Source organism: Pongo pygmaeus, chromosome 4 (genome assembly GCF_028885625.2).
Source record: "Pongo pygmaeus isolate AG05252 chromosome 4, NHGRI_mPonPyg2-v2.0_pri, whole genome shotgun sequence".
In the NCBI taxonomy this organism is placed as follows: Eukaryota; Metazoa; Chordata; class Mammalia; order Primates; family Hominidae; genus Pongo; species Pongo pygmaeus.
The window spans coordinates 158,023,002-158,033,998 of record NC_072377.2 but is presented as its reverse complement, the minus strand read 5'-3'; the positions used below and the strand labels follow the sequence as shown (position 1 = coordinate 158,033,998).

The window sequence follows — 10,997 nt, the reverse complement described above, 5'->3', positions numbered from 1 at the left end:
GGGGGTTTTTTATTAGGATTGGGTAAGGATCATGATGTAATAGTTTAGAATTGGTTGACACAGCAAGGCAAGGATTTTATGGCAAGGGATTAGAAGCATCTTGGGGTATAAAGAGTTGGCTTATGTTTTCTACTGAAGAGTTCATGGGTCTTTCAGAAAATTCTTACAGTGAAAAAGTTATTTGTGTTTTTTTTTTCTTTCTGGGAAAAATTTCCTGGAATAGTGAAGCTATGCTGATGAAGACAGGGGGCTGGTGAAGGCATATCACTATAGTCAGTAAGCTGTGTAAAGGCAGATAGTTTAGATTCTCAGAGTCCATCTCCCAATCCCCACCTCTAAACATATAAATCAAACCTCACTGCAAGCCACACAGCCCTTGAACTGCAGAAAATAAACTGGAGCCAGGTCCTGAATTCCCCACCCTCTGGCATTTCATGACTCAAGAATCCATTACCCAAGCCAAATGAATAAAGACCATCCTTGGCCTTAAAAACAAAAACTTCCCTCGTAGTCTTATTTTAATCTTTTTTTGAAAGATTAGGGGAAGAAAATAAGAGATAGAAATGAGATAGACAATATGTGTGTATGAGAAGTCTGGTACCTCACAGAGGGGTCCTGGAAGGTCTCTCTGAGGAGGTGACATTTGAGATGTGACCAGAATATGCAAAGAACCTGGAAAGAAGCTCTCTAAGCTGAAGAAAGTGATTACAAAAGAGACATCTTGGGGTCAGAGGAAAAGAAAGACTGTGCCTGTCTGGAACCCAGTGGACAGGAGAAGAGGTAGGAGCTGGGGTGAGGCTGGAAGATAAGGCCAGACCATTGAGGATCTTGCCTGCTTGGGATGGGTGTTCCTGCTGCTGCTTGTGCAGAGTGCTGCTGGCTTGCCCCATGGAACTTCATGGTCAGAGCTACTTTTCAGTGGGTAGTGAAGAGGACCATCTCCAGATTCTCCCAGCAAAGGGGTTGGAGAATATGCAGATGATCGGTTATTTATTTTCCTCTGAGCAAAGTGAAAAAATGCCTCAACTAAGTCAGCCATGGGGCTTCATGGAGCAGTACATTATTACTATTTTTTTTTTTTTTTTACTTTTGGCTTTTTGTAAGAAACATCCATGACTTCTGGATAGTCTCTTTTTATTCTTAGCCATTATCACACTCTAACATCCATTTTCATTTCCAGTGTTGAGCTGGATGGTTTTTATGGCATCTCAGCTAAAGAAAAAGAAAATGAATGTACAAAATAAAAGATAAAATTTGTTTATTTATTTTTGAGTATAAAGAGTATCCTATCATTTTTTTCTAAAGAAAAAAAACCTTTTAGGAGGATTCAATTTGACACACCATTTTCTCTTTTTAATATACACACGGGTACTAATTGGACAACTTGCAGTGTGTATGCCACTATTACTAACATATGATGATTAAAAAATTTCAAGAATGTTGTCTGAGGCCTACATGAAACTACTCAATAGTATATATGCAGGCTTACTGAAGTTGTGTAACAGAGCTGAAAAGCCAGAAATTCAGTGACTAATCGAAAATAGCAAGACATTCAATTCAACCAGAATACTCATTCATGTTGTATAAATTCAAACACAGGAAAGTGTTTGTGTGCTGACATTTGGGTGCATGTGAGCTGTCTTAAACTCCCTCTATTTTCATTATTATAGCTCAAGAAATGAGCAACACCACTGCAGATAAAATCATTAGGCAGAATCTGGAGAGGTTCAAGTGATACTTGCTTCAAAGAAGGCCTTTCCTGAGGACAGGGTAGGACATCTTTAATGATCTGGAAGCCAGTATTGCTCAGCACTTAAGGTATGGATTTTCAGTTTGAATCTCATTTCTATCCTAAACAACTAGCTTCATGACCTTGAAAAGTTTATTTAACCTTTATGAGCCTCAGTCTCGCAGCCTTTAATATAAGAATAATAATAGTAACTAATTCATAGTGTATCTCTGAGGATTAAGTCAGACTATCTGTGTAAAACTTTTAATTCAGGACCTAACACTCAAAAACTCAACTATCATTTTTGCATAGACTGATTAAGAGATATACTGCAGTCACTTCCACAAGAAATGACTGCTGGCTGCTGCCTGTGTGTGTGTGTGTGTGTGTGTGTGTGTGTATACATAGGGGTACATGTATAAGGCAAATAATCAAATAATATACAGGAGTTAATAATGAAAAGCTGCAGTCCTCTGCTTGCCTTTTTCTATTCCTTATTGAACTCCTCAAAGGAAATCTCTCTTAACTATTTCTATTTTTCTTTTTTCCAGTGGTTCCTCATATATCTAAATAATATGCCAGCACAACATTTCTTGATTCAACAACTTTAGGCAATGTTTTTTTTTAACTCCATTATATATGAATTGAAGGTTAGTTATAAACTATGCCCAAGCTGCAAAGGAGGCTGAGAAATTGGGAACTTGGCATTTATAACTTTGTGTGTGTGTATGTTTGTGTGTAGGGGTTTTCTGACAGCAAGAAAAGAGTAGGAATGGTTTTTGAATAGGCTACCAACAACCTTTCTCTCCAGCCCCTCTTTCCATCATTAGCACACACACACAGACAAACAGATTTGGTAGATAGAGAGAGAGAGAGATAGAGGCGAATGATTAATTTATCTTACTTTCCTTTTATATATAACTGGTTGGCTCCCTATTAGTGAAAGGAACCAGCCAGTTAATGAGGTATTTTTTTTTTTTTAATCTTGAGGTTGTGCTAGTAGAGAACAAAGTGAACTGGCAGTAAATTTGTAATTTCATTCAATGAAGCAGAGTATAAAATTCTAGTCTGAAATCTGCCCTACTGTAACACATTGCCCATATGTGGTCTGTAAATTCATTCTTCCACGGGAAACGCATTAACTATTGCAATTGCTTTGTGTGGATTATTGTCTTTCGGGAAGTAAGGGATAGACCTGTGTGCGCATTTGGAGCAGAATTATGGAGATAGGGCAACTGGGAATAGACATTTTCTTCTGATGGGGTGAGATCTGATACACACAATCCTGAAACAACTATAGGCAAAAATAAAGTTCATCAATAGAAGGGGAAAGTGCTCAGAATGTATTCTTCAGAGATTGGCAGAAATCACTTGGGAGAAAGAAGATTCTGGTAGAAAAATAAAATGGTGGCTTAGTTGCAAGTATAAGAAAACACAACCAGCCGTTGATTATAGTAAAAGAGCATTTATTGGCTCAAATAAATAAAAATAACTGAACATAGGGGTATAACTGTTATCAGACTTTGTTAGAGTTAAAGGCTCACACACTTTCATCAGGACCTGTATTCCTCATCTTCCCTACATTGGCAATTTTTGCAGATCTGTATGATGGCAAGATGGTGGCAGCAGCTCTGGGGTTACATACATGTAAGTTCAAGTGGGGTAGGGAGAAGGAGCCTGTTGTTTTACTAGCTTCTTCAAAAGGCCCTGTTTGGCCAGTTTAGGTAGACCTAGAGAAAGGAATACTTTGATTACCTTACACCTGAGTCACTTTCATGTTATAATGGTGTTCCACCCAAACCATGTAGATAGAAATGGGGTTGAAGGTGACTTGCTAAAAGAATTAGGAAGATGTAGGAGGAATAAGCAATGGGCTTCAGCACAACAGATGTCTGCTATAGTGCTTAAAAGAAAAGAGTGACCTCAAAGTCCAGAAAACTTATGATCAGCCAGGTTATTCTTCTGTGAAAAGGAATTTTACCAGCAGAAGAAAAATTCTCAGCCAGGCACTGTGGCTCATGCCTGTAATCCCAACACTTTGAAAGGCTGAGGCAGGTGGGTTGCTTGAGCCCAGGAGTTTGAGCCCAGCCTGGCCAACATGGCAAAATCCCCTATCTACCAAAAAAGAAAAAGAAAAAGAAAAAATAGCCTATAGTCCCAGCTACTTGGGAAGCTGAGGTGGGAGGATAGATTGAGCCCAGGAGACGGAGGTTGCAATGAGCTGAGATCATACCACTGTACTCCAGTCTGGAAAAAAAGAAAGAAAGAAAGAAACAAAGAAACATTCTAATGTGCAACTTTGGTTGCATCTCTAAATGTACTTTGTGTATTGAGATTCACACAAGCCAAATAGTTTTTTTCTCATGAGCATTATAGCATGGCAAATAAAAGATTGGAGTGCAGTTTCATATGGCAGCCCACGTGACATGAGAAAGTGAATCTAAGCTCCTTAAACCCATCTCCCTGCCAGAACAAATGGTAAATAAAACATAAACCACTTTTGTACATGCTTCAAATTTTGGTATAGATGAAAGGCAATTTACTCTGGGCTGAAAACGAAATTCCTGGCAAAAAGCAATGCCTATTAACAAATGGAACAGTACCCTGGTGACAACATGGAGGCGTGCAACCTGGTACATTTGTCATTTTAACTCCAGGGGGAAGACATGGGTATTTTAATCATGTAAAGTAGAATTACAGGTAGAAATGGCATTATATTTGATTGAAAAAAAGAATGTCAGCAAAATTTCTCTGAATACATTATTTTCTACATGTGAATAATTTGATAAGAGAAGTTAATATTCTTTATTTACTTGATTCTTATATATCTCTATGGCAATCTCTTTTTACATTATCTTTTCATTCATATGCCTGCAAATCATTCCCTTAAATGCACTGTTCCAACCAAACTGTCTCTCTACTCAAATACCTTCAAAGTCTCTCATCCCCCCCAAAAAACTCTGGCTCACTAGCTGGGCATTTAAGGCCTTCTGAAAAAAAGATCTGGAATACTTTTCTAGACTTAATTCCCATCTTTTTTGTCTGAATCAGGAGAGGCCAGGTTATGTTATGCCCCTTAGCTTTCTATTGCTGTGTAACAAATGACTACCAACTTATCAGCTTAAAATAACATATATTTATTATCTTGCAGTTTCTGTGGGTTGAGATTATGGGCATAATTTAAGTGGGTCCTCTGTTCAGGGTCTCACAGACTAGGATCTAGATGTAGGGAACTGCCTTCCTTTCTGAAATTCAGGGCTATCTTCCAAACTTACATAATGGCTGTGAGCAAAATTCAATTGCTTGCCGTTGTAGGTGAGGGACATTCTTTCTTTTCTGTGGCTATGAGCCACAGGTTGCTTTCAGCTCCCAATGGACCCCTACAATTCCTCTACCTCTGGCTCACTCACAGGCCTTATCATAACATGGAAGCCTACTTTTTCAAAGCCAGTAGGAGAATCTCTTACTTTAGTCTGTTAAGATGGAATCTTGTATCCTATAATATAATCACAGTAGTGATTTCAGCTTTGACATATTCAGTTGGTTACAAGTAGGTTGTTACTCAAGGGGAGGAAATTACACAACAGTGTGGACACCACGGGGCAAGAATGATGGGTGCCATCTTAGAATTCTAACTGCCATCCTATGGTAAAAAACAACCCCTAAATTTCACGCCTTAGGGGAACATCACACTTCGGGGACTGTTGTGGGTTGGGGGGAGGGGGGAGGGATAGCATTGGGAGATATACCTAATGCTAGATGACGAGTTGGTGGGTGCAGTGCACCAGCATGGCACATGTATACATATGTAACTTACCTGCACATTGGGCACATGTACCATAAAACCTAAAGTATAATAATAATAATAATAAAAGAAAAAAAAAAAAAAAAAAAAAAAAAAACAAGCTTGTCTAACACTTGGCCCAGGATGGCTTTGAATGCAGCCTAGCACAAATTTGTAAACTTTCTTAAAACATTATGAGGCTTTTTGCAATTTTCTTCTTTAGCTCATCAGCTTTCGTTAGTGTCAGTGTATTTTATGTGTGGCCCAAGACAATTCTTCTTTCAATGTGGCCCAGAGAAGCCAAAAGTTTGGACACCCCTCTAAAATAACAACGGCTTATATCTGTCATGGGTTAGCTGAGGAAGGGCTTTAGCTCTGCATCATCAGGCAGAGAACCAATTTGAGGAAGGCTCCAATGCCACACTTCACTATTGCCAAGGTAAGAAAAATGCAGTCTCGCTTCCGCTCAAATCTCTGTGGTGAAAACAAATGATATAATCATCTGTGAGAGTCAAGGAAGCATGATTCTGCCTTATGCTTTAACAGAAAATTGGACATATTTGGCAAAGAATAGAAATGAGAGATGAATTCCTTAATAAATGCCTTTCTGCTGTGTTCTGAATAGAGCACTCTCCTCAGATCATTGATTCACTGTATTTCCTCAACCTGAATGACCTTTCCTCTATGTCCCTATTTCCAAATTATAACACTTCCGTGCTGCAAGGTCAAGCTCAAAAGCCAGTTTCTCAGTATTTTGAGATTTTTTCTCTCAAAAAATTAATTGCCCCTTCTCGGATCTCACATACCACTCTTCTGTACATTCTCTATCTTGTACAGCATCTATAATTTTCTAATTGTGTCTCAGTTATTTGAGATGCATTTTGTCTCATATTAGATTGGGAGCATCTTGAGGGCAGAAACAGTGGTTGAGCCACAAAAGTGACTCAGGGTTATGCTCAAGGTGGTCCTAATGTTTGGTGGCTAAGTGAAATTGATCTTGTTACCCCAGAATGTGTATTTACAAAGGTAGCTTTTGGCCAATCTTTGAATTATTTGAGGGAAATAATTGTCTACTTTTCTTATTTTATAGTAAGTTATAATTTTTCCAGTTAAATTCTTTTCTGAATATAACCTAAATTCCTCACAAAGTGCTTTTTTGCTCATTTTCTCTTGTTTATCCATAATGAAGATCATAGATCACGTAATACAGTTGGAAAAACTTTAAAGATTATCTAGGTCAGTGATATGAAACTTTTTATTTTGAGAAGTTGATTCCTTTATTTAAACAAAACCTTAAACAGAGCATAAAATCATAAAACAGCAAAGACAACAAAAAAAATCTGCTTCTCTAATGGAAGTCCAGAGTCCTGGTCACTTAACATCTCTTAATCAGTTTCTAGTCCCAAGAGTAGGCCTCCAGATACCTCTATGAAGTGCTAGATATTTGGTTTAAAATTTCTGGTTATTAAATCAACTTTTCATATTACAGATAGGAAAACTAAAGCTAGAAAGATTGTGTCATATTCAAAGCCACACAGACATGTAGTTGGAGAATCTATTTCAGTAAATATTTATTGAGCATCTATTATGTGTAAGTTTGGCTAACAATAAAGTTATAGCAAGCCTCTTAATATAGGTAACAATAAAAGTCACATTTTTGTTTACAGTAGTCAAGACTTCCATTTCATTCATGTCCATTTCTAAATAATAATAAATGGTTAAAGTCTCGGTTTCCACAATGGATCTAAAAGTTGAATTTAACTGAGTTCAAAGCCATGTTAGGTCCTAGTTCATAGTCAGAGCCTCTTTTGAAGGTGTGTGGCAGCTCTATTTGTGTATCTTGAATTCCTATAACACTCACTCTCATCAAACACAGGAGAAAATGTCTGTTTCTTAGATGAGCTCACTCTCTCACTCTTTCTGCTGGAAATTCATTTCTATTTCATGCAAATTGGGATTCATTGCATAAAAAAAATTACAAAGGGTAAGGTAATCTTATTAATCCAGCTGCCCCAGCATTGGGTGGTCATGGGCTGCTTAGATGTAATAAGTTGACTTTCCCCACACATGTGGATGACTTCAATCCATGGGCATCCACTCAGCATCTATTGTTGCCCACAACAATAGAATATCATCGCCATATCACTGAGAAATGCATATGCTGTTAGGGGGTTAGAAAATGTTCACAGACAAAAAAGTGGAAGATGCTATTACTATGTAACAAAGTATTTTTTTCTTTTTTCTTTTCTTTTCTTTTCTTTTTTTTTTTTAGGCAGCGTCTCATTCTGTCCTCCAGGCTGGAGTGCAGTCGTGTGATATTGGCTCGCTGCAACCTCCACCTCCTAGGCTCAAGTGATTCTCCTGTCTCAGCCTCCCAAGTAGCTGAGACTACAGGTGCCCACCACCACATCCGGCTAATTTCTTGTTTGTTTGTTTGTTTGTATTCTTAGTACAGACGGGCTTTCACCATGTTGGCTAGTCTGGTCTTGAATTCCTTATCTTAGGTAACCCACCTTCCTTGGCCTCCCAAAGTGCTGGGATTACAAGCATGAGCCACTGCACCTGGCCTACGTAATTTAATTACATTAAATTATGTAATGTGAGCTCTAACTGTTAATGAAGTTTGAAAATGGCACTAATCAGTATGTATTAGAGTAAATGGTAGAAGTCTTCCATAGGGAGCAAATGTCAATGAGCGTCTTGAAAGGTAAAGTCAAATTTGAATTGTATGGGTGGATGGTGGTCAAGGGAAGTAGGTGTCATTTCTGAATGTGGGTATGATACAGGCAAAGACATTACATATGTAACAAGCATATTTTCATAGTAACTAAAATGAACTGAGCACCTAAAGTGGGTTAGGCTTTGTATTTATCACTTGACAGTGTGACCTTATGAGGAGGAACTGATATTACCCATATTTCACAAGTGAAGAACCATAAGTAGTTAAGTAACTTGTGTGAGACCATATAATTGATGAATTATGGAACTCACATTTAAACATAGGTCTCTATGATACCAAAGCCAATGTTATTAAACAAAGCTCCCTAATCTGTTTAGAAACTTACAGGAAATTATGAGAAGAATATGATGGTCTGAGGGAAGAGTGATAAGAGGGTGGATGGGTAAGATGGAGTTAGCATAGGTTAGTGGTTCTCAACCAGGGGCAATTTTGTCCCCCAGAAATATGGCAATTTCTGGAGATATTTATGGTTGTTACAACTTGGAGCAAGAGCTGTTTCTGGCATTTGTGGATAAAGACCAGGGATTCTGCTCATCATTATATAATGCACAGGGCACACCACCCACAACAAAAAATTATTTGCCCCTAAATATCAATAGTGCTGAGAAACAGCATAGATAGCTTGAAGAATCTGGACTTATTTCTTTGGGTAGTGGGTCCTTGACTATAGGACTGAAAAGGCCCAAGTGGCCTTCCAGGCTTGACATCTCACGTGAACCATCACCTAGTTCCTCAAAGCAGACTCATCATTCCCCCCAGACTGACCCATTTCCAGTGTTTCCTTAAAAATCTCTCATCTTCCTGCCCATCTCCAGATCTAACTTCAGCACTCCACGGAGCTGCCTTTGTCTTCTACCTGGAGTATTGCAATGATCTCTCATTAGGCCTATCTTCTTCCACTTTGAGTCCCCATTAGGAAGCTCTAGAGAACTTCTGGAGAACAGCTGGAGAAGTTCTCACAAAAAAAGTAAATCCGATCAAATCACTTGATGCATAAAGCTCCCCAAGGGCTTTCCACTGTCCGAACTAGAGGACCTGGCATGATCTTTTGCGCCTCAAATCTTTTCCCTCTGTCTTCCTCTCTGTCTTTCAGTTCCTTTAAAGTGCTCCTCTTCTTTTCCTCTAGGTTATAGAGCACCTATTTCTTTGCCTGTAAACTTAGCTTTGGCGCCATCCCACATTTCTCATTCTTTTCATCCGAATAATGCCTCTTGATCCTTCAGATTCCAGCTTAAACATCACTTCCTCAGAGAGGACTAAGTCTTAACATACTATTCTGTATTTTCTCCTTCCTAACGCTTCTCACACTTATAATTATTAGATTAATATCTATCTTCCTTGATGAACTGTCAACTTTATGTAGATGGCGACTGTTTCTGTCTAGGTCAGTGCCATCCTCAGGAATTAGTAGGAGCTCAATAAATATTTGTTGAATTAACCAGAAAATAAACACAGTCCTGGACTGTGTAGGACACAGAGCAGAACAAGAAATATGCTTAATTCCCCACCCATGGCATGGTCCCACATCTCAAAATGTGTGTGGCATGGATAGGAATGAGAGTAACATCAGAAGTTTCTCATACAAAGACAAGGAATACTAGGTAAATGAAGAATTCAGACAGACGAAGGATTTGGATAATTAATGGCAAACATCTCTGAAGGACCATACTACAAGCTATAATATCCTGAACAAAGCTTTTCCTCTCCCTTCAGCTTGGCTTGTTAAAATAAGCACTATTTTCTGATAAGGAACTTTCCAGCCATGTAGAATATAGACAGTATCATACAATTCTTTATACCTGAACAGGAAAAGATACAGACAAGGTACAGAACATTCTCCTGCAAAGCAGCAAACCACTAAAATACCATTTTTAATGAAAGAACAAGAACTTCCCACATTTTCTCTATGAGAATGTCAAATCTCCTTTAAACTTTTTCTTTTTTGCTGCTACTAATTCCTAGCCTTTCTTTTGAATAACGTTCCTATTTCAAGACTAAATTTGCCACCACTTAACAAAGATAAATTGGTAACACCCTTACCTGAAATTTCCTGACACCCCACATACCAAATCCCCTGGGTAGTATGCAGAAAATATATGTATGTATGTGTGCATGTATCTATTTATTTACTTGGAGGCAAAGAAGTAGTCCACTATAGTTTCACTTGCGTGTGTTTGTAATTGTCTCTACTGATCTTTAATTTCAAGTCTCATTGCTAGGAACTTGATTAATTGGACTTTAGCTCTAAATGACAAATTACATCTGAAAAATACCTTATTTGAAGGCAACTTTTGTTCAGTTCTATAAAAGATAACAAATAGCTCAATTCTCTATTCTCTGTTTTTGAAGAATGGGTGTACCTTTACAATTGTAAGGTTTTTTAAATTATACTTTAAGTTTGTTCTCACTCGTAAGTGGGAATTGAACAATGAGAACACATGGACACAGGAAGGGGAATATCACACTCTGGGGACTGTTGTGGGGTGGGGGGAGGGGGGAGGGATAGCATTAGGAGATATACCTAATGCCAAATGATGAGTTAATGGGTACAGCACACCAGTATGGCACATGTATACGTATGTAACTAACCTGCACATTGTGCACATGTACCCTGAAACTTAAAGTACAATTGTAAGTTTTACATTATAGAATTATTATCTTATGGAACTAGGCATAGGGCCATTTCTAAAGACATTCTATACAGGCAATTTCATTTTTCCTTTCCTCCCTCCCTCTCTCTCTTT

General features: G+C 38.2%; 1 long non-coding RNA gene across 1 annotated transcript in view; it reads left to right on the top strand.

The window, feature by feature from the left end:
* The first annotated feature begins 458 nt into the window (after window positions 1–458).
* Window positions 459–10,997, top strand: part of LOC134739564 (uncharacterized) — a 148,515-nt gene continuing 137,976 nt past the window's right edge. Inside the window, exons 1-2 of the long non-coding RNA XR_010126340.1 lie at window positions 459–780; window positions 1,671–1,818. This is a non-coding gene — a long non-coding RNA (uncharacterized LOC134739564). The remainder of the gene's footprint in view (window positions 781–1,670; window positions 1,819–10,997) is intronic.